The sequence below is a fragment of the Furipterus horrens genome, unplaced genomic scaffold, assembly GCF_987537825.1.
Source record: "Furipterus horrens unplaced genomic scaffold, mFurHor1.1.pri manual_scaffold_8, whole genome shotgun sequence".
NCBI lineage: Eukaryota > Metazoa > Chordata > Mammalia > Chiroptera > Furipteridae > Furipterus > Furipterus horrens.
Genome location: NW_028327178.1, coordinates 51446786 through 51466980, shown reverse-complemented (window position 1 = coordinate 51466980; position 20195 = coordinate 51446786). Strand labels below are relative to the sequence as shown.

Genomic DNA, 20195 nt, shown 5'->3' with positions numbered 1-20195 from the left:
CAGTGTCAGATCATGGACACCTGGACTTTTGACTTTGGTAATCAACCTGGCCCTGGGCTTAGCATTTCCCAAAAGATATGTTGATGGACTGAAACTTTCCCAGAGGAAATGCTAATGGACTTAGCCCGATATGTTAACTAAGCTGGTGTGGGAGGGGGAAAGCAATGAGATGTAAATGACCTACTGAATATGTCAATAAGCAAACTCTCCCTTACAGAAAGGTGTATTAAAAAGGTGCCTGCAGAAGTGTAGGTGGCGATTCCTACGGGCCCACGAGGAGGACCGGGAGCTACCCCCACCCCCCTCCGCCGCCGTTTCCCTTTCTCCTACGGGCCGTTGAGTCAGTCTGCGGAATTGCCTTTCCTCTTAACCCTCTTCCCCCTTCCTTTGTTCCCTCAATAAACCAGTTATCTGTTCCCACAGCAGTCTCTGGGCGATTTCTCAGAGCAGGGCTACCCTGACATTTAGCAATATCTCATTCACAGGCTGTTGGTGAGGTCTGGGGACGACTCTGGACAGAACAGAGGGCAGAGAGCATGGAGCCTGCACCCACCACAGTCCTGAAATCCAGTTTGAGGGGCCACTGACTTACTTTCCCTGCTTGCCCCAGAGGCGCCTGTATCTTCAGGAAACCTACCTATGCATACTGAATAAGGGAGAGGTTAGGTTCATAAAAGACAAAGGAGCCTCGTGGAAACTGAAGCCAGAATTTCCAAATGTAATAACCCCCAAATGGCAATCTCAGGGTGCATGTAGAAAGTAACCACATGTGAGGGAGTTACAGACCCTCGTCTCTTTCCAAGGCTGGAGCAGCTGAAGGGGCCAACATGCAGTGAAGGAGATGGTAACTTAAGTAAAGCACACATGGGTGCTTTAGGGAACCCAGGTGAGAGGCAGTGGGCTCTGTTCCTAACAGTGCTTGAAAGCCAGCAAAGCACGTGACAGCTGTCTGTGGGTGTGCGTGCGAGCCCAGGCTGGGGAAGGGGTGCTGGCCTATGCACACATGCACAATAGTAGTGGCAGAAGGAAGAAGGAACGTGACTTCCTAGGTAGCCTGCCCTAGGGCTGTGAATCCTTGCTGGGTGCCATTCCCAGTAAATCTTCATCAATTCTGACCCCACCTCTTCAGTCCTTGCCTTGCCTCTTTGACACTTAGCACTGGCACCCCATTCTGGACTTCATTTGCCACAACCCAGGGGTGCCACTGACTACCTTAGTCCAACTTCAGGCATACAATGCCCCAGCAGTGCCTGCCTCAAAGCAGTGCCTGCCAGGGGCCTGCTCAAGTCCAGTATCCTGCAATACAGGCAGGGAAGAGCACATCTGCACTGCAGTGAACGCTGCTGCTCACTACCACCTCAAAGCTTCTTCAAGGCCACATCCTGCCACTGCAGACCCCAGTGAGGCAGCTTGTGTATGTCATGTCCCAAGGAAACCTGATTTTTTGTTTACCCCCTTCATTCTAGCATTGGTATGATGGAGCCAGGAGATGTGAGATGACAGTGAGTTAGTTACCCTTGAATGGGTGAACACTAACCCATCAATAGAATTTTAAACTTTGCATTTGGAGAAATAAAAATACCTTTTACTGGTGCAATAATGCAAATCAAATCAAGTTTCTAAGACTATCAACTTGTGTTTCTAAAATGTTAGAAAAGTAGAAGACTTTTACAGTTCTTCCTAGAAAGGAAGAACAAACTAACTTTTATTGAGAACTTATATTGCAGGCATAATCCTTTATGTTCTCATGCTACTTGTACTATATAACTATAACAGTAACTCTGTCTGTGAGATAGATGTTGTAATCAACATTTTACATGTGAAGGATCTCAGTCTCAGGCTCAGCAATCCAACTTAAGGACACATAAATAGTAAGTGACAGGGTAGGGATTCAGTCACTTGATTGGTCTAACTGGAATCACCACACTCTTCCCATGACCCAATCTTGCTTCTCTCTTCTTAGAGTCCAGGTCTAAAAGAAGAATCAATTCAAAGCTATGGTCAAGGACTGCTGGCCTGGCAGCATAGAAGGTGCTTATGAGAGAAGCTATTGCAGGTCCACAATACCCACTCTTCCCTTCATCCATTAGAAAAAGAACCCCAAGTTTAGCTGGTAGAGGTGGCCATGGGACTCAATTCTGGAAAACAGGAGAGAAGCACAGGCAAGGTGCTGACCTCATAAGCCACCAAACCAGCCCTGAAGCAGCCACCAGGACTGAGAAAGGAGAAAGAAATCAGTTCTCTCCTCTGTAAATCACTATACTTTGAGATTTCTTGTTTCATCAGTGAAGCCTGTATCCTAACAAATACAGACCTAGGAAACTTAAAAGCCTGTGTATTCCTCTTTAACTAGGCTAGGAATTACCCTTCTAGCTTCTTCAGCCTATTTATCTGCTTAACACAGCATTTCAGAAGGGGAACAGAGGCACATTACTCCTGGGCCCATGTCTTTGTCGTTGTTGTTGTCGGCAGCCGTCCGTCTCGAGAGACGATGGTGTAGCTTCTTAAGAGTCTATCTGCACCGCCGAGAATGGCTGTGCAGTCCGACTCGGGAGTGACACGGTATCTGTCTCCTCCCGTGTTGAATCGACATCTTGCGATGACGCTGGAGTGTCCTCTCCAGTGAAGCTGAAGCTACAGAGCCTGGGCAGGGTGATATGGAGGGTCTGCTGTTGCCCATGCAGCAGACACCCCCTCTCTTCGCAGCTGAAGGGTCCAAGGGAAAGACGAAGTCAATACAGCTTGGCTTCAGGTGCGCCGCAGGAGTTGCCGGTGTTGACTACAACGTCAAACCGCCTTAGGGACTCCGGCTCCGGATTTTCTGTCGGGGTTTACTCCCCTAGCCTTTCCCCTGAAGAGGTATGCCGCAAGGCAGCGGAGGTTTTTTGGAGTCAGAGTTTTCCTTCTCTGATGTACCCTGACTGGAAGATCGAACCAGCGACACTTAGCTCGCAGGCCGACGCTCAATCCACTGAGCCAAACCAGCCAGGGACACGGGCCCATGTCTAAATTCTCACAAACTCTAAATCCAACTTGACAAGATTTACTTGTACAGTATGACACTACACCAGGCAGCACAATCCATTTATTTAAACCCATATTTTCCCCAATGTCCTTATTTGGAAAATGTGACCCACCCGTATTTAGCTATTGGGCAGGTGGTCTGTCTGCCACCATGGTTTCCCAGTGGCTGACAGTGGTTTCCCAGGCCAGCATGACCTCATTTGAACTGAGGCTATGCTCACTGTCTTGTCAGGTTGCACTTGGCCTTCAGCAGCTGCATCTAGTTTCACACACAAAAGGCCAGTGGGGTTGCCACAGCAGGGAGCACCATTTAAATACTGGCAGGCTGGCTGCCTGCCAGGACCACATTGTTGGTAATTCTGTCTTGTTGATTAATTCTGTCTTGTTGATTAGCGTTAAGGCAAACAAAACACTTTTTATGACTATTCAGTAACAAAAGCTTTTTTAAAAAAGCAGAAGAGGGTGGGGTATCTGTTGGAACCTTTGACCTATTTAGAGACCCTGGCTTGGATGCTTTATGCAACACAGTATTTCAGCCCCTCCTAGCATCATTATCTGAGATTATAATAACAGCTATAGGAAAATTTGTTCTAGCTTGCCATTTTCTGCCTTCACAATAACCTATTACCAATCCAAGATTGATTAGCTGTGACATCTGCTGCTATCTGTGACCAGAATAATAAGCACAAGCAATTCTCTTTGGCCACAACATTTTTAGTGAAGAGCTGCAGTAGAGAATGACATATGTCTGCTCACTAGTAGTAGTACATAATTAACAGCATTATTTATCTACCCAATAACAACCAGTACAATGAAAACATTGTTTCACAAAGAGGAGACAGCATCATCCTCTACATATTGAATTATGAATGCTATACTCTACCACCACTCAGTCAGTACTAAAATATAAATAAATACACTTTTATATTACATAGGATATGCATTTATATATTATATACCATATATATTATATTACATGTTATATATGGCAACTCTGTGTATGTATGTGTGAAATCACCTATTACAGAGACATAACTAGGGCTAATCTTAAATTGAAACAGATGGGACTCACCAGCTATGCTGACAAAAACACTGCTACAGAATTAAACTGACATATGGAACTGTGTTTTTTATGGCATTTGATTGGAATTTTTATAGGCTTGACCTTGTCACAGGAGCAGAATCCATCATCTACAGAAAGTCATAAAACTGAGAGTGTCACCTTGGCACACTATTCTAAACTTAGTAACCGATTCTCTACTGGACACATAAATCTATCGATCCATTCTCACAGATGGTATACAAAACATTTATAAATGCAAATAGCTAATACATTGTAATAAATATTTGAAAGACTAAAGTAGAAATAACATAGATTTAAGAACAAAAATAATGAGCTTTTGTCCCTGTCATACAATAATATCTCAAAACACTGCCACTGAAATCTTCTTAGTATTAGGGGAAACCGTGGAAATTCACCACAAAAGAGTACTGTGTTTTCAAAATAAATTATTATATTCTAATGAAAATTATACTCAATTTTCAAAGCAAATTTATTACCATCATAGTCTGAAGGCTTATTTTTATTTTTTTAAATATGTTTTCTTGATTATTCTGTTACAGTTGTCCCAATTTCTTTTCCCTCTGCTCCCCTCCACCCAGTGGCCCCCCTCCCTCCAGTTGTCCCCCCATTTTAGTCCCTGTCAATTGGTTGTGCATATAGTTCTTCTCAACATATTCCTGTCTACTGCATTCCCTCCTACTATGCTTCTTAATTCCTGTACCATCTCCCTCCCTTTCCCTCTTCCCCCTCCCTGCTGACCTCCTCTCAATATGTTCCCCATACTTATAGTTCTTTTTCCACTCTCACTGCCTACTTAGTTTGCCTTTATTTCAATTCCCTAGCTTCTGTTGTTGGTTGTTCTGATGCAGTTTTCATTTTAATGTTCATAGTTTTGATCCTCCTTCTTCTAAACCAGTCCCTTTAACATCTCATATAATACTGGTTTAGATCTAATGAACTCCTTCAGTTTTACTTTGTCCTGGAAGCACTTTCTCTGCCCTTCTATTCTGAATGACAGTTTCGCTGGATAGAGTATTTGTGGCTGTAAGTTTTTGATTTTCATTACTTTGAATATTTCTTGCCAGTCCCTTCTTGCCTGCAGGGTCTCCCTTGAGAAGTCAGCTGATAGTCTAATTGGGACCCCTTTGTACATGATTCTTTTCTTCTCTTTTGCTGCTTTTAAGATTCTCTCTTTATCTTTAATTTTTGACAATCTGATTATAATGTGTCTTGGAGTGGTTCTCCCTGGGTCCAGTTTTTCTAGAACTCTCTGTGCTTCCTGGATCTGTAAGTCTACTTCCTTCCCCAAGTTCAGGAAGTTCTGCTTCATTATTTTTTCACATAATTTTTAAATTTCTACTTCTTCTTCTTTGCCCTCTGGCAATCCTATTATTTGAATGTTCGTTTGCTTACAGGTGTCCCAGAGGTTTCTGAGCCTCTCCTCACCTTCCTTACTTCTTTTTTCCTCTTTCTGCACTGGTTGACTGTTTGTTCCTTCCCTATGTTCCGATTTGTTGATTTGATCTCTGGATTTTATTTCCTCACCACTTGTCTCGTATGTGTTTTCATTCATTTCAGTAGGACTAGCTTCCATTACTTCCCTGTCTTGTTCCAAATCTTTTGTTAATTCTGTAAGCCACCTTATGACTATAGCTCTGAACTGAGCCTCAGAAAGATTTCCTATTTGTTTGTCAGGTCCCACATCGGCTGCCTGGTGAGCTGTGTCACTGGGATTTCAATCGTTATCTGCTTCATTCTGACAGTCTTGTGTTTAGCTTTGCTTCCTGGGCAGGCTATAGGGGGCGGAGTCCCGTGCACTCCTCACTACCCGGCAACCGGTGGCAATCAGAGACCTTTTTTGCCGCACTGTGGCACTTTGTGTGCCCGGGGGGATCCAAGATGGATTCCTGCCATTACTCTGGCTGAGAGACCAGGATCTGTCCCCCCGCCCTCTGGGCCTCACCATTCAACACAATGGGGGAGCTTCCTTTCCTAGCTTTGGAATTGCGAGCTGCAGGGTCTCGACTACAGCTGGAATTGCTCCCCTGGTGTTTCTCGCAGTCCCGCAGCTGTCCCTGCTGCCACTACAAACAGTATCGTGGTTTCTCGCCCCTCCTACCTGTCCAGACAAGCACCACTGGTTTATAACTTCATACATTGGGCTTCCATGTAATTTTATTTTCTGGAATTTCTGGTTATCTTTTGTTTTGAGGTAGTTGTATTCCTACTTAGTTGTAGAGGGAGACCAAGCGTGTCAGTCTAAGCCTCCATTTTGGCCGGAAGTCCACCTGAAGGCTTTTTAGAAACTGAAAGCATAACCCTCTTAAGACTTCTCTTGACTTTGGAAAATCTAATTATTAACAAACATTTACTAAATTAATTTTGGATGCCTGATACCATATTAAGACAACCAGCAAATATTTACAGAAAAAATTTCCCAGGATGAATGTCACTATTTTGATATACTGAGTCATCAAGAAATTTACAAATAAACAACAAATGAACAAGAGGAACTGGGACGGTAGGAACACTTCCTCCTCGGTAATGGAAAGGGCTCCCCCACCACAGCCTCCAGCATCACATCATAGAGTATCACCTACAAGGAGGCCCTGGGTCAGCTCTGGTCCTTATGGTCCTGACAGGGAGAAAGAACCCGTATTTAGATCAGGAACAACAGCGGGTAGCATGCTCCTAGAACATCAATTCTTGATTTAGGATATAGATACTAGAATCAAAATAGAATGTTTTAATAATGGCAAAGATGTTATTTACTTTCTACATCAAGATGGTAAAGAGTGTGAAAAAATGCCCCTTCTAAAAGGAAGACATAGATCCCTGGCCAGTGAGGCTCAGTGGGTTGGATCGTCATCCCACAAGCAAAAGGTTGCAGGTCTAATTCCCAGTCAGGGCACGTACCTGGGTTGCTGGTTCAATCCCAGGTCTGGGCATGAACAGGAGGTGGCCAACCAATGTTTCTCTCTCACATTGATGTTTCTCTCTCTCCCTTCCTCTCTCCCTCCCTCTCTCTCAAAAGCAATGAGGAAGTGTCCTTGGGTGAGGATAAAAATAAAATAAGATAAAATAAAAAAGAAGACATAGATTTTGATAGACTAAAATCACACACAACACACCTGGAACGTGATGCTGAGGTGAAAGAGCCTTTCGATCACTTAGCAAGTCCTTCCCTGTATGTAGCTTATGGACACAGTGATTGGGTCCTGGACACAAGCAATTCAAAGCAGTTGCCACCCAGGGAGCTTTCAGTTGCCAAAGCCAAGGAATGCATCTCAGCATTTCTTCTGACTTAAGAACTCTGTCATCCTCTGGCTGTGTCCACCACCTCTTCCACATTGGTCACACTGAAGCCACTTCTGCAGAGGGCCACACAGTCTTCAGGCCCTGAGCCCTGCATGTCTTCACCTTGGCAGTCCATTAGATCTCCATGGAGTGGCTGGGTCGACCAAGCCAATTGGCAGCCAGGACCAGGTCAAGGAGCCGTTTGGTAAGATTTCTCACAAATGCTTCCTCCATGGGGATTTTTCTGGGTCTCGTTTGTATATCTTATCTGTGTTCCTTTCTCTACTCCTACTGCCTCTCCTTTCCTGTGTTTATGACCTTCACTTAATTTGACTTACCCCTCCATTCTTGCAGATTGCCTACTCAAGTTGCTTCAAACCCATTACTACACATCTGTCCCGACCCAACAACCTCATCATAATAGGATTGGGGGTCAAAGTGGTACATTTAAGCAGAAAAGAATTTGCAGAAAAGATATTTGCATAGAAACAAAAAGACATACAGTAGACACAAGAGAAGGGTCAGAGTAGGTAGAGGCTGGGAGTGAAGTAAAGAAATAAAAATAAATTAATCAAGACTAAAAAATAAAAGAGAGGATGTATAATACATGGACCTGGGATAATAACGTGGCATGAACTGAGGAATATGATTCATTTAACCATCCATATCTAAAGAACACAGATGTGGGGGTGAAGTGAGAGCTTTAACTCTGGTTAACTCACAAGATTTTCAGAAAATCTGAAGAGCTCTGGGAAAATAGACAATGACCACAGCCAAAATCACACTGAGAGGTCAGGCTAGCTACAAAAGTCTGCTCGGCACAGCTCACCCAGGTCTGCCTGCCTGCTTCAGTCACTGCTCATCCCAGACCATGTGGGGAATCCCCGTTCCTCAGGGCCTAGCTGCCGGGCAGAGTCTGTGGTGTGGGCCTCTGATTGCGGAACCAAGTCCTGGTGCCTGGAACCAAGCCATCAAAGACATATTTGGCCTTTTTAGCTTCTATTCAGAAGCCAGGATCTGTTTCTGTCCTAAATTAATGCTATAAGGAATTTCCTAAAATAAGAGGCAAACATCTACACATCCCTTTCATCTAATGTGGTTTGTATAACTGAGACCTAGCACTGCACCCAACTCAAGACAAAATTCAGTTTAGTTCAGATGAGAAGCTGCTCCTTCTCGTACACTTTTCAGGTTCTCTGAGAAGGTTCTCTACATTTGATCTGGAAACTAAGTTAAGGCAGTTTTCTATCCCATGATTTTTGAGAATTATAGGCAACAAGTGTTAACATCCTAGCTAAAGTAAGTTCTGTCAATTCAGAGAACAATGAGAAGATTTCATACATGTGAAATTTCACCATTCATGAGCGTGAATTCACGTGCGTGAATAGGAAACTGCATGGCAAAAAGACCACAACCCAAAACTTTAACTGCGGCAGGCTTAAGCTGTGGAATTCTTGTAAGTGCGCACTTAGGGCAGATCCTTCCTGATTTGTCTTTCCAATTTCAAACACTTAGACTTCAACTCACAAATCTGAACACATGAATGCAATTTAAGTGTACTCAAGAAAAGAATGTTTCAAAATTCCTTCAACACTTACTTTTAACGTCCAGTAGCCTAACTCTTCCAAGTGCTTAACGTGAGAAAGACGTAGCAAGGACTTCTAGTTAAAGCTGGAAAGGCAGGAGAGGGCCAGGGCTGCTTTCCTCCTCTGCAGCTCCTAGAAGGTGCCTGGCAGACATCTCTCAACCCAGAACCATGGTCTTGCTTCTCCCTCCACCACTAACCAGAAATCTGCCTGTGTAAAATTTTGGGCTTTGGAAAATATGTAGCAAGCTTGTGTGCCCTCACAGCATGGTCACCCAGCTCTGTTTAAATATCTCCTGTGACAAAGAATTCAAAGGTCATCCTCTAAATTCCTTCAGCCAGTCTTGAAATGTCACCACTAAAGTTGCTCTCATCCATGCAGGCTCTATCCCGCAAAACACTGCAGCCCCAAGAGTAGGCACAATGCCCCAGGTGAAACTGATGGCTCAGGGACCAGCGTCCAGTAACCAAACCTGAGAGCAGAGTGACCTTGGCCACTATCATCTTCAAGGCTCACCCTGAGCTTACAAAACTGGAATAGCTCAGCTTTGACCACACTCCCTGGTTAGGCACATCACCTCTTCCTGCCCCTTTACAGGAAGCAGTTGGCATGGTGGTTGAACAGCACAAGTGGTGGACTTAGAGGCCTGGAGATGAACACTGGTTCTGCCACTGATGGGATGCAGGGTCCTCGCAAGTTGAACTTCTCAAGGCTTCCATTCAGGCTGTACAATGATGACATTAAGAGCTGCATCTCATTAAGCTGCATAAGACAATGCAGAGAGACAGTCTGCCCAGAATCCAGCATGGATACTTTTATTTCCTTTCTACATTTGGTTTGAGGGACCCGAGTTCTTCACCCTATCTTATCCCTCCTTGATTCCCCCAGTTCAGTCCCACAGGTCCCTCACTACATAGCAATCCCATAAAATATAATACATTCCTTCCCCTTAATTTTTAGATACTCCTCTCCTTTCAGTCGAGGAGAATTAGACACAGTGCAGCATCTATTTTTGTCAACTGATGTGTAAGAAATAGTTTATTTTTAAATAATGTATATGTTTTCAAAAATAATAATTTAATTTCATCAATCCCCCCTCCACTCTTCCCAAAATAGGCTCTTCTTTTTAATAGCTACTGCTTCAAACTTCAGGGCCTTAATTTATCCATCAGAACACCAGAAGACTATGGCATGTGGCTCTCTCAGCCTATGAGCAACTGCAGGCCAGAGTCTAAGAGTGATGGGGAGGCCAACTACAGAAAGCTTGGGTGTTGAGCCTGAGGGCACAAGGATCTGACTGATGGATCAAGGAACAGAGGCAGAGAGCTAGGAGGCAGGCAGCAGCTCCTGTCCCAGGAGTTCTGTCCACACCCACCGTGGACCGACTCCTGGAAGTAATGAGGATCCAGGAAAATGGGATGAGACATGAGGTTGGGGTTGGGACTCCAGACAGAGAGAGGGAGTCAGAATTCTAGGCTTGAGCAATTAAGCATAATAAAGGAGGAGAGCCTGTGCGTCTAAAAACACTACTGACAGTGAAGAACAAGACAGCTCGGGGCACAGGAAGAGTGTTATCTTCCTGGAAGCAGCCAGTCTCCAGTCTGACTGGCAACAGCAATGCTAGACCAAGCATTGGAATGCGGGCCATCATTTCACTCACCAGAGCATATGACCTTATAGTCCATACTACATGCATTAGAAAGTACTGTTTGTTATTTGGGGAGATGAATCTTAGCTCTAGGATCATTTTAAATGGACTGTGTTAAGCTCAATTTATCCCTAACTCACAATTCCCACAGACATAGCAATTTCTGCACTAACTCCAAAGGAAATGAAAAAAAAAGATTTACAGCATGGAAAATACTCAAGTGTTATAGATGGTGGAAACTGTAACTCATGGTTCTGTTTGCTTATTTTTCTACCACCAATCCAAAAACATAAGTCATACTTCAGAGCCAGATACCATGCCAGCTGAGTTCACAACATCCTTCTTTCCCTTTAGCTACCCTCAAATTCTTCACTCATGAAAGTGTCTTCCAGTAATGAGTCAATTAATTCAGTATATAAAATGTTCCTGATTATTATGCTCTATGAGCATTGTCATAGCCGATCAAAACTCACTATAGACCCTGGCTGCTGTGGCTCAGTGGATTGAGCGTCAGCCTGCGAACCAAGTGTCGCTGGTTCGATTCCCAGTCAGGGCACATGACTAGGTTGCACGTCAGGTCCCCAGTTGGGGGCGTGAGTGAGAGTCAACCACACAGTGATGTTTAAAAAAAAACACTATATACTCAGCACCTAGCAAAACTCTTGCTTGTTAATAGTGGCTCGATAAATATTTGTTGAATGAGCAACCAGTTAACTAGCTCTGACGTGCAGCCCCTGGCATTCAAGGCAGCTGTACCATTCAGCTCCCACAAGCCAATTCCTTTATGCAGTTCCTAAATGTGCCTGAAGCTGATTGACTCAGCAATCAACGGAACTTTTAATGGAACAATATGGAGTCCAGAAATAGACCCACATACACATGGGAATGCATTTATGACAAAAACAGCACATCAGATCAGTAAATAATGATGAATTAATCAATAGATGGCATTAAGACAATTAATGGAGTTGGAAAACAAAAAACAAAATCCTTTTCTAGCTCTTTATACCAAGTAAGTTGCACATGATCAATTTTTTTTTTAAATTTTAAGACACTATGAAAGTACTGGAGCAAAATATAAATGTATGCAAAAACTTAAAATATTAGAGTATGAAAAAACTTTCAAAGCAAAACACAAAACACCAAAACACAAAGTGACAAAGAAAAACAAAAGATATATTTTACTAAATACGGATTTTTAAATATTAGTATGATTTTAACAGAAAACAACAAACTGAGGGAAAACATGTACAACACAAATGACAAAGGGTTTAGTTTCCTAATATACAAGAGTTCTCAGAAATCAGTAAGAAAAACAACTTTTAAAAAATGGATAGATGATGTGAATAGGTAGGTAACAGAAAAATATAGTTAGTCAATAAATATATGCAAAGATGCTCAGTCATTCATAATTAAAGATAAAAAATCAGAAACAGGTTATCATTTTTAACCTATAATCTAACTAAAGATAAATGTTTAATAATATTCAGTGTTGGTAAAGGTGTAGAAAATTATATCCTGAGACACTGAAAGGAAATGTAAATTGATACAATATTGGAGGCTAATTTTGCATTATCTTTTTAAAAATAAAGAATTTCATATATCTCTGATCCAACATTTTATTTCTAGAAATTATCCTACAGGTAATCTTACATTAAGCATACATTAAGCTTCAGGTACAAGGGTTTTTATTGCAGAATTTTTGCTAATAGCCAAAACTAGAAACAATCTAAACATTTATCACTAGGGCACAATTAAGTAAATCATGATATATTGTTATGATACAATACTGTGACTTATAAAATAAATGGAGTAAATTGATACCTACTAACAAAAAAATATACTAAAGGTTTACCTTTAGGTGAAAAAGACAAGAAAATAACACATATGAATAGATGATATCTAGAAAGGAAATAAATGGGTAGAGGAAGGTGGTCTCTTTTCATTTTGTACCTTTCTGTACCATTTTTATTCTTAATAAGTATGCATTAACTTTAGTCATTAAAAAGAACTTTAAAGTTTTCTTCATAGAAAGGTTTTCTTCATTAAAATGGAAACAATATTTTGAATATTTGAAAGGACTGTTTTCAAATGCCCATCAACACTTTTAAAAAGTTTATCTACAACTAATATGCTTCTTAGTTTAATTGATTGATTAAAATAGTCCACCAAAGATACTGCTTTCCAACTTCTTTTACATAGCAGCACATCAGGAACATTGTATTAGTTGTACAGAACTGGCCACTGGTGGCTGCAGCCTACCCTGACACACCTGCCAAGGCCAGGCCAGCATACAGGTCTCTGTACCCCAGGACCCAATGGCAACCCCCAGCCCACTAACTGGGAGGCTCCTGCTCTAGGTACCTCTATCAGATAACACCATTTTAGTATAATTACTTCAAGATAGTGAAACTGTACAGTAAGTATATGTTACAATTTTATGGTGTTAGAAGTCAGGAGAGTGGGTAGCTTTTTTTCCCCCTTTATTTTATTTTTTTACTTTTTATTTTGGAAGGAGGAACAGAGAGGGTTTTTGTGGGGCTGGTAATACTTTGTTTCTGGATCTGTGCATTTACATAGGTCTGTTCGATTTGTGAAAATGTATTTTACACTGTATTTAAGATATGTACTTTTCTGGTTAGGTATATTATATTGGTTGCCCAAAAAGTCCTTTTAGTTTTTTTCATAAAATAAAAGACACATTTTCATTTTCACCAATAACTTTATAGACTTGAATATTCTGAGTATGTCAGCTATCTCTCATGTGGTATAACATTGATTGTTCTCAATGTCTTGATTTGATCACAATCAACTTCAACTGGTCTCCCTGACCATGGAGCATCACCCAGCGAGAAATCTCCAGCATGAAACTTTGCAAACCACTTCTGACCGCACCTTCTCCATACAGTGCACAAATCTTTTTTTTTTTTTTTTTTTGCATTTCAGTTGCATTTTTACCTATCTTGAAATAATAAAGCATTTCTTCCATTTTTCAATATTAAAATGGCTACACAAAAATTCACCGATTTTACTGTTTTTTTAAATGCACACTGATATGACAGCTGTCACAATACAGTCTAACAAAATTATTTTTAATGAAGTTAAAGACAACTAAGCACTACTAGAGCCATCTTATGGGGAAAAATAACTATTTGGCCAACCCATATTTCAATATAAAGTGTAAAGAGTATGTTACAAACTTGGTCAAATTAGTGAAAATAATGAAGCTCTACAGTATCACATAGTAAATCAAAAGCTGTTGCTTAGCATCTGTGCCTTGCCAAATCCCCTAGAAAAGCAGATTAAAGAAAAGGTCTAAGCTGGAGACCCACTTGTAGAAAAAAAACCTGTTTAAACTCTTCTAAGCCTGAGGTTATCAGGGTGTAAAACTGTTTGGGGCAAAAGAGGTCAGAGAATTTTTTTGAATATGATATGCCAGGCAGGGTTCTCTGTTAAAGCATTATAGACGCAGACTGCCAGTGGTTTACAGAGGAGGAAACTGAGCACTAATGTACACGACTTGCACAGTAATCCATGTCTGCCTGCCATAGGTTTGTCCCTTCTCATGGTGCTTCACTGGCAGGAGGCCTGTCCAGTTGTGATTAACCATTGTAACGGCAGACCTAGAAACTTCTGAAATCTAACAGGCTTCTGCAGTACAGCAGGTTGGACTTCCTGATGGACTGATTACAATTCATAAATTGACATTTCCTAAACCCAAATACAGCACTTCACAAGAATCATATGAAGGAGCAAAGGGAGAAAAGGACTAAAGTAAGATGCCTGCTTTCTGGACACGCAAGCTGGGAAATGGGAACAGTCAAAAAGCCTGAGCTCAAGGGTGCTCCCCAAACACAGGCCTTGAGCCTTTGAGCAAAGCCTTTAACATTGCTAAGCCTCGACCTCTCACACCTGCAAGTAGAGACAAAATGCCTGCCACATAAGGTCTGAGGATTAAATGAAACAGCATACGGACAGCACACTGCACTGTAAAATGCTAAACAAATACAAGGTATTGTTTGGTTGTCACTGCTATCGTGCATTAGTGTTGTAATAAATTTATTATTAGGGCCTTCTTATTGTTACGAACATCCAACCTCCCCCGATATAGCACTTTGCCTCTTCACATCTAATGTATTCCCAGAAGTGAAAAACAAAAAAACCTGCCCAAGACCCTGACATAGTGGGAATTTGCCTCTTTTTCTCCCATGGAAGTACTTCATACCTGGTTCAAATTATTCAACCAGATTATCAAATTATTATTAATACAAGATCTTTTACATTTTTAAAATCCTAGCCTATTGATCCAGAAGTGCCCTCACTATTATATGCTGGTTGTGAACAAGTAATTTATGACTAACAACAAAGTTTGCTACACAGCAAGGAGGGTATATGCATTGGGTTTAGCAGTCCTACAAAGCTAGTTCTAATCCTCAAAGCATCATTTATTAGCAGTGAGTCTTTGTACATGTTACTCAACCCCCTGAGCTTCAGTTTCCTCATCAGTAAGATGGCAATAATAACAGAAATCACCATTTATTTAGTAGAAGCGATAAAAGATGGCCATAAATTCTGGCCATTTCTTTCATTCATACATAAAGTCTAATTCTCCTGCCTTTGCTTCTGGGCTGGCCTTAGTTATTTGCTTGATTAATAAAATGTGGCAGATACGACATTCTGGGATCTGTAAGGGTAGGTCTCGATAAGCTTTTTAGCTTCCACCCACGGTTCTTAGAACACTTGCTCTAGAAAGAGTAAGCCCCTAGGTATCAAGTCTAAGTGCCCTGAGAATCCATGCTATGAAGAAGCCCAAGCTAACTGTGTGGAGAGACCACATGGAGAGAGATTCCTGGTTAGTGTCAGCTGATACAGCCACTCCACACCAAGGACCAGGCATGTGAGTGAGGAAGCCTCAGATGGGTCCAGCCCAGCTACCATCTGACTGAAACAACATAAGAAACCCCAACCAAGAACTGCCCATCTGAGCCCAGTCAACCCACAGCACTGTGAAAAAGAAAAAGAAATTGTTATTTTAAACCAGTAAGTCTGTGGTGGTTTGCTTATGCAGTAATGGATAACTAAAACACTCAGCATTAGTGTTGACGCATGTCAGCTGCTCTAATTACAGTGATACTCATAAACTAGAGTGAGTTCCAGCTCATTTGCATAGGGATGTCCTTCTTAAACAAAGGCATTCTGAAGTGCTTTCTTGATTGGAAAAGAACAGAGTAAGTTTTGGCTTCAATTCCAGGACTATACAGCAATCCTCAACTATTACTGATGTCGTGATTAGGGGTAGGGGCAATTACAAATTATTATAGTGCGTATGAGTTTTTAATTCCTGTATTTCTTTTAATGAGGAGGAAGTCAAAGACATATGAAGACGACACACTTCCCTCACACTCCACTCATAAGAACAAAGATGTGTCCATTTGGTTGTGACACAATAGTTATGATAAACAAATAAAAAGCACAGGGCCCCCACAAGTGAAGTGTGCAATAATACAATCATGTTAATAGCAGCAACATAGCCTGTTGAGTAAATTATATCAATTATAACTTTGATAATATTTTTAAATATTTACATTTTTATTGTACAGTATTATATAGTAGGTTATCTTACTAAGATTAATCTGTGAGACGGAGGTCTAGAAATAACACAACTCAAAAAAAATAATGCAACTCACCTTTAAATAGAGGTCTTTAAAAATTATACATATTATATTTATTAATAATTCCTTTTAAACTGAATTGTGTTGGAAGATCTTGAAATAACTGAGTTCATGACTCACATGCTTCTATAAATAATTTCTTCATGAGAAGGACATTTTATAAAAGCAAGTGCATAATTTGCTTTATTTTGTCACATATATCTGAGGTTTCAACAGAATCTAGGTATATCCATGGAAGAGTATAGGATTTTCAAGGTTGTCCATTAGATGTGTCACATCAGAAAAAGCAGTAAGACTACAGAGTTGGGGCCTGCTACTTGGGGAACAGCATCTCAGGCCGACACTCGGCATAGCTCAGGACATACCTCCACATTCCACCTGGTGGTGCCCAGGGACTGATGATCAAATGCAGCCTTCCTTTCCCAGAGTCCTGCCAACACTGATACTTCATTAGGGAATAAAAGCCTCCATTAGCCATGGCTGACCTGAGTGTTTAGAGTCGTGTTTTGCCCCCCATTTTAAGACTCAACAGGCTTGTTTAAGGGAAAAAGCAATCCAAAGGCCTAATATAGATTTTAATTATTGTGTAAATATGTACAAATAATGAAAATTTACACGAACTGTTTATGCTATTGTAAAACAACAAAATAAAATAAATTAAATGCAAACTCAACTATAAATCCAGTAACATTCAAATTAGCATTAGACTAGCATGATGGACAATGCTGCCCTGCTAATTTGAAACAGCTCAGGGCTGTGCTGGATTCTGAGGCCAGCACACTCTGTCACCATGTGCCATGTCACCACACTCCACTCACAATCTATGGGCAAAGCTTCTGTTTCGACCTTCAAAATAGTCCAGGTGGGACCCCAAACAGCCCAAGAGGAACCTCACTCACCACCCAGGCTGCTGTACTCCGGGGGAAGTCACCATGACCTGGCCTCCCACCGGGCTGATGGTAGCAGCAGTCCCTTCCTGGCTAGCGCCCTTGCGTGCATACTCCTGTGATCACTGTCCACCTTTCACATGGCTGCTAGGGAGATCCTCATAAAAGTCAGATACTGTCACTCCCCCACATGAAAATGTTCAATGGCTTCCCCATTGGATTCCCAGGATATGTCACAATTCCTAAACTGGACCACCAGACCCCACGTAATCAGGCCCCAAATCACCTTCTGCTCTCTTCCCAGTGGTCACTCTGCTCCAGCCACACTGGTCTGTCTGCAGGTCCTCAAACTCCCAGGCAAGCCCCTTCTACCCCAGCCTTAGGGTTCCCTCTGTTGAGAGAGCCCAAATATAAATTCTCTCTCTCTCCCTTTTTGTATTGTTTTCCTCCTCTGAGACCTGTGGTAGGTGTTTTATCTTGTTTCCTCTGTCTGAGACCATTCCCTTATACTTCATTCAATGTCCCAATTTTGCTTTCTACTTTGCTTATTGATCCATATTTGTTGTTGGTTTTTTTTAAATTTTTACTTAATTTAATGGGGTAACAGTTAATAAAATTATATAGGTTTTAGGTGTACAATTCTATAAAACATCTGTATATTGTATTGTGTGTTCACCACCAAAGTCAAGTCTCCTTCATCATCATTTAGTCCCCTTTACCCTCTTCTAACTCCCTCTCTGCAGCCCCTTTCCCTCTGGTGCTCATCATACTGTTGTCTATGAGTTGGGTTTTTTTTTTTTTCTTAATCCCTTCATCTCTTTCACCCAGCTGACAATGTCCCCCCAACCTCTGACAGCTGTCATTCTGTTTTCTGTATCTGACTCTGTTTCTATTCGGTTTGTTATTTTACTTTGTTCATTAGATTCCATATATAAGTGAGATTATATGGTATATGTCTTTCTTGGACTGGCTTATTTCACTTGGCATAACAGTCTCCAGGTCCATCCCTGCTATTGTAAAAAGTAAGATTTCCTTTTTTACAACTGAGTAGTATTCCATTGTGTAAATGTACCACAGCTTTTTTATCTGCTCATCTAGTGATGGGCACTTGGACTGCTTTCAAATCTTAGCTATTGTAAGTAATGCTGCAATGAACATAGGGGTATATATATTCTTTCATTAGTGTTTCAGGTTTCTTTGGATATATTCCCAGCAGTGGGCATAAAGCACTTCTGTTTTCAATTTTTTGAGGAAACTTCATACTGTTGCTCACAGTGGCTGCATCAATCTGCATTTTCACCAATAGTGGACAAGGGTTTGCTTTTCGCCACATCCTCTCCAACAGTTGTTGTTTGCTTATTTATTGTGAGGTGATATCTCATTGTGGTTTTAATTTGCATTTCTCTGATGATTAGTGATGTTGAGCAACTTTTCATATGTCTGTCTGACATCTATATGTCTTCTGTGGAGAAGTGTCTATTCAGGTCCTTTGACCATTTTTATTTGGATTGTTTGTTTTTTTGGTGTTGAGTAGTATGAGTTTTTTATAAATTTTGGATATTAAACTCTTATTAGATGTATCATTGGCAAATATGTTCTCCCACTCAGTGGGTTCTTTTCATTTGCTGATTTCCTCTGCTGTGAAAAAAACTTTTTAGTTTGATGTATTCCCTTTTTTTTTTCCTTTTGTTTCCCTTGCCTGAGGAGACATATCAGAAAAAATATTGCTCTGAGTGATGTCTGATATTTTACTGCCTATATGTTCTAGAATTTTTACGGTTTCAAGTCTTACATATAAGTTTTTAATCCATTTTAGATTTATTCTTGTATACGGTGTAAGAAGGTGGTCTAATTTCATTATTATGCACATCTGTCCAATTTTCCCACCACTTACTGAACAGACCATATTTATCCCATTGTAGGTTCTTGCTTCCTTTGTCAGGTAATTTTTAAGAGTCTTATTTTATTTTTAGAGAGGAGAAGGGAGGAAGAAAGAGAGGGAGAGAAACATCGATCAGTTGCCTCTTGAATGCCCACAACAAAGGACCTAACCCATAACCCAAGCGTGTGCTCTGACTGGGAACTGAACTGGCAATCTTTTGGTTCACAGTCCACTGAGCCACAGCAGCTAGCGGTCTTTTGTTGAATATTTATTGATTACATAGGTGTGGGTTTATTTCTGAGCTCTCAGTTCTGTTCCATTGATCTGTGTGCCTGTTTTTATGCTAGTCCCATGCTGGTTTGATTACTATGGCCTAGCAGTATAGTTTGATATCAGGTAGCATTACTACTCCAACCTCCAACTTTGTCCTTTTTTCTCAAGATTGCTGTAGCTATCCCAGGTCTTTGGTGGGTCCATAAATTTTTAGAATATTTGTTCTAGTTCTGTGAAATATACCATTGGTATCTCGATAGGAATCACATTGAATCTAGAGATTGTTTTGGGGTAGTATGGACATTTTAATGATGTTAAGTTCTTCCTATCCATGAACACAGTATATGCTTCCACTTATTTGTATCTTCTTTCAATTTCTTTCTTCATTGTCTTATAATTTTGTGAGTACCAGTCTTTTACCTCCTTGGTTAAATTTATCCAAGGTATTTTGTGATACAATTTTAAATGAGATTGTTTTCTTAGTTTCCCTTTCTGATAGTTCATTGTTGATTTCTGAATATTTATTTTGTATCCTGCTACTTTACTGAATTCATTTATCAGGTCTAGTCGTCTTTTGGTGGAATCTTTAGGGTTCTCTATATACAGTATCATGTCATCTGCAAATAAAGACAGTTTTACTTTTTCTTTCCAATTTGGATGCCTTTTATTTAATCTTCTCTTATTGCTGTGGCTAGGTCTTCCAGTATAACATTGAATAAGAGTGATGAAAGCAGACATCATTGTCTTATTCCCAATCTTACGGAAAATGCTTATAGTTTTTGCCTATTGAGTATGATGTTGGCTGTGGCTTTTTCATATACATTGAGGTATGCTCCCTCTAGTCCCATTTTGCTGAGTGTTTT

The 20195-nt window shown here is 40.9% G+C and overlaps 1 protein-coding gene across 2 annotated transcripts in view; it reads right to left on the bottom strand.

Annotated features, from left to right (window-relative positions):
* The window catches only part of RAB31 (RAB31, member RAS oncogene family), a 170218-nt gene that overhangs the window by 131440 nt on the left and 18583 nt on the right, over positions 1-20195 (bottom strand). The gene's annotated exons all lie outside the window — the stretch shown is intronic.